The sequence below is a fragment of the Pundamilia nyererei genome, unplaced genomic scaffold, assembly GCF_000239375.1.
Source record: "Pundamilia nyererei isolate P.nyererei 1_Seehausen unplaced genomic scaffold, PunNye1.0 scaffold00044, whole genome shotgun sequence".
Classification (NCBI taxonomy): Eukaryota; Metazoa; Chordata; class Actinopteri; order Cichliformes; family Cichlidae; genus Pundamilia; species Pundamilia nyererei.
Genome location: NW_005187445.1, coordinates 2,297,471 through 2,301,599, shown reverse-complemented (window position 1 = coordinate 2,301,599; position 4,129 = coordinate 2,297,471). Strand labels below are relative to the sequence as shown.

The 4,129-nt window shown below is 40.9% G+C and overlaps 1 protein-coding gene across 2 annotated transcripts in view; it reads right to left on the bottom strand.

Annotated features, from left to right (window-relative positions):
• Positions 1 to 2,160, bottom strand: part of pacsin1a (protein kinase C and casein kinase substrate in neurons 1a) — a 36,255-nt gene extending 34,095 nt beyond the window's left edge. The window contains exons 1-2 of one of the 2 annotated variants that reach the window (XM_005731733.1): positions 2,089 to 2,160; positions 1,691 to 1,893 (exon numbers count right to left, since the gene is read on the bottom strand). The gene's annotated coding sequence lies outside the window, so the exon portion shown is untranslated. Of the gene's footprint in view, positions 1 to 1,690; positions 1,939 to 2,088 lie in introns of those variants that run through there. The other variant, XM_013910449.1, reaches the window with a different exon arrangement.
• Between the last annotated feature and the right edge of the window lie 1,969 nt (positions 2,161 to 4,129).

Below are 4,129 nucleotides of genomic sequence, written 5' to 3'. Positions count from 1 at the left end.
AGATAGATAGATAGATAGATAGATAGATAGATAGATAGATAGATAGATAGATAGATAGATAGATAGATAGATAGATAGATAGATAGATAGATAGATGAAGTACACAAGAGTTCCAAGCAATACACTTTCAACTTGTCTCGACAGTGAAAGCTTAAGAGTCTGCTAATAAATAGCAGGTACTCTTTAACTCTCCTTTCTGCAGTACAATTGGATTAACCCCCCTGAGAGTATCATCATCTCGTCTCTGCAGCCTAGTGTCGAGCTCTCTTGGGGGCACCTTGGATGCTGACAGAAATGCACTCCAGCAAACAATAAATTCAGCACCAGGGACAGCTCCAAAACAGGCAAGGGGACACAAGTGACCTGTCTGTCATCTGCTACTCCACCGTAAGAATTTAACTCTAGAGGATTTCATTTAAATGAACACCCTCACCACCACCACCACAAACAACAACAACAACAAAACACAAGTTAGCCGTTTAATCAATCATGCAGTCTCACAGAAAAGCTAGCTGTATGGTTTTAGGCAGGAATGGATGTTTTGGTTGAAGAGAGGGGGGAACAGGAGCTACACGATTTGGGAATGTGATGCCCCAGCTTCCATTAACCAGTCCTGCAACATATCATCATCCTTCTCCTCCTCCTCATCATCGGCACATCTCAGCACAAGATAACATGCCTTTTGCTAAACGCATAACTATGAGACGCTTTAGTCAGCTGTAAGCCTGGATGCATTTCAGCGGGAGCAGATTTGATGAATGATTAAAAGACCACATGCACCTAATCCCATGTAGAAAACAGGATGCTCCTCCTCTGTGGTGCTGTTGGTTTGTGAGAGAAAAACAATGACGCTAGAGATGGCTCCTCGCTGTGCTGTGACAACCAATTACATAACGCCAGAGCGGAGTGTTCTCATGAGCATTTGCGTCCATTTCGCCAAGAAACCATAAAATACAGAACGAGGCGATTTTTGATTACTATGCAACTTATAAGCACACATCAAAGCACCCTTCATGTAGATAGAACACTTAATTATACGACTTCTTTGATCGACGCAGTTTAGATTCCTGGTCTTGTTTACCAATTTGGCGCACGGAAAATAAACATAAAATGGCAATCCTGTCTCAGTCTTGGCTACTGTCTTCATCCGCAATAGTGTACTTGGCATGGAAACCGTATTAATGTCTTGTAGAATATTTAAGCAAACCGTATTGCATTGCTGATACAATTGGCACGCTGGGGTCAATTTTGCTCAGCCCGCCAGTGGGGCAATAGAAAGAGCTGCAGAGTGGAAAAAAACAGCCTGCACCATCCTCTAATTTGAAGGGAATGGTGCACATTAGCTTGACGGTGCAAAACCATAATATACGACTCTATGATACAGTTTCGCTTGTGGGTAACGCGTGCAATAGTAATTCTAGGTGATGCAAGATGGTCATCTTCACCCTTGGTGTTCCCAAACAACGGCACATCGTGTAACATGACGCATACATAACTAAAAATTTGTTACTGAATCTGTAATACTTGGCAAGTGTCGCAGCAGAAGGGGGATCAGAGTTAATCCAGATGACAGGAGAGGATGCGAGACTCCTTTATCTCTGCGTCGCCCTTCGCGAAAAGGATGCTCAGCTTCTCTTTCGAGTGCAGCAATGTGGCATCAACAGAGAGCAAAACACACCAACTGACTTACCAGAGATGCTGCTCCTGCTGCTGCCGCTGAGGTGCACTACTGCCCGATAGCCTCTACTGCAAGTTATTCAGTATTTCCCCTTGCAGTGACAGAAGGTGACCCTGCGTTCTCTGCAAGACGCTGCATCCACGAGATCACGATGCACGCAGCAAGGGGGAGCTCCACAGCACAGGCATGCGTCGAGGGGGATGGCCCAGCTTTTCCTTTCAATGGACGACAGGAATAGACAGAAGGGAAACGAATGAGAAAATGTAAGATGGAAAAGACGGCTTTTAAATTCCATCTCCCAACACTGGCCACGTGGGCTTACGAGAATTTACACTAGATATACACCCTCGAATCATTTTTATTGATATATTTTTATTATTTCATTTTTAAAATCAGAATTAAACCATTACCTATGGAATTATTAGCCAGTAGTAAGTTATTCTAATACGCATAATATCACATTTATAAATTATAAGCTTTTAAGAAATGAGGAGACCCCCCCAAATGTAACTTCCATTTCCCAACCAATAGGGAAAGCACGTGGTATGACATGGCATCACCGCCTTCCATTTAAACCACGCCCACGTTGCACTACGCCGCAAGGGAGGGGGATGGAGTGTTTTTGTGCTTTGGCTTCCTGACAAGCCCACTGACTCATCCACTGTTTCAAGTACACAAGAAAAATCTATTCACCTGCTGATTTATATGAGTGCACACACACACAAAAAAATTTCCAAAACAAAACACTGTTTTCTTAATGACGTCATATGATAACAAAATGACCAAAGTCATAGTAAATATAGTAATGAAAACCAGTGACTGATCCACAGACAGGTAATATTGGACACCTTTTTTAGAGAATGTGGTGAAGTCTACTAGGAAAATACTTAAGCTGGTTCATCATTAGTGACAATCACAAATAAAAATTACAAACAAAAAGTTTCAATCAATCATTACCTGAAGAACTTCCTTGTTTTTGTTTTGTTAATTATTTGAGGTCCTGTATATATAACCATTACTCTCTCACAATCCATTACATCCTCACAGTGCAGACTCTTTCCATTACAACTGCACTCTGAGTTAATGGATTCCATGAGACACGGCACCGGCTGCCTTCAGCCTCTTATGGACAAGAGTGTAACAGATGAAACTAACTGACCAGTTTCTTACAGAAACAAATGGAAAAACAACAATTAGATATCAGCAAAAATCTCTGTTGAATCAAGGATCTATTTGTTAACTTTCTTTTCTTTGCTTGTTTGTCGTACTATTCTTTTCAAGGCTGGGTGTAGCAAAATTCCCTCAAGATACCCAAAACCAAACAGGGTGAAGAGACAATCCCTTTGCTTCAATGGAGATGATGTGGCCGGAGAAGCAAACACCTTCATGCAGATTAATCGGATGCTGTTTTTTCTGACTCTAATGAGCAATGATTTCATACTGAGGATGTAATTAAATTGCAGCTAGTACAGACTGTCTATTTCATCACTCCACTCACATGCTCCTGCCCTAGTTTTAATGATCAGAGTCTGAACAGTGAAATAAAAAGGCTCAAAAGCTGCAATGTTTGATGCCAAACCTTAAATCGTAGCCTACACAACACATTAACAGTGCGCCCTCCATTCGCCATTTTCTTAAATCATATTTACTTACTGACATCTAGTGGCAATTTACTGACAGTGCAAAATTTGTAACTGAACATGATATACATGCTTGAAGGACAGTGTGAGAGGCTGCTTCTGTCCTGTGTCACATCATCAATAAACACCAGTGTCCCAGTGCCAGTGGAAGCCATGCACACAAGCCATCACACTGCCTCCACCGTGTTTTACAGATGATGTGGTATGCTTTGGATCATGAGCTGTTCCATATCTTCTCCATTATTCTGGTAGAGGTTGATTTTGTTTTTTGTCTGTTCAAAGAATGTTTTTTTCAGAACTGTGCTTGGCTTTTTATTTAGATGTTCGTTGTTGTTGTTTTGCTTTTTTGCTTTTTTTTTTTCTATTCTTGAGGCCTATGAGTGGCTTGGATCTTGCAATGAACCCTCTGTATTTACTTTCATGCAGTTTTCTTTTTATGGTAGACTTGGAAATCGATACGTGTACCTCCTGGAGAGTGTTGTTTGCTTGGCTGGGTGTTGTGAAGGGTTTCTCTTCACCACGGAAATGATTCTGTGATCATCCACCACTGTTGTCTTCCATGGACGTCCAGGTTTTTTTTGTGTTGCTGATTTCACCAGTACTATCTTTCTTTCTCAGGATGTACCAAACTGCAGATTTTGCCACTCCAAATATTGTAGCAATTTCTTGGTTGACTTTTTTCTGTTTACGGAACTTAAAGATGGTTTGTTTCACCTTTTATCTATCTATCTATCTATCTATCTATCTATCTATCTATCTATCTATCTATCTATCTATCTATCTATCTATCTATCTATCTATCTATCTATCT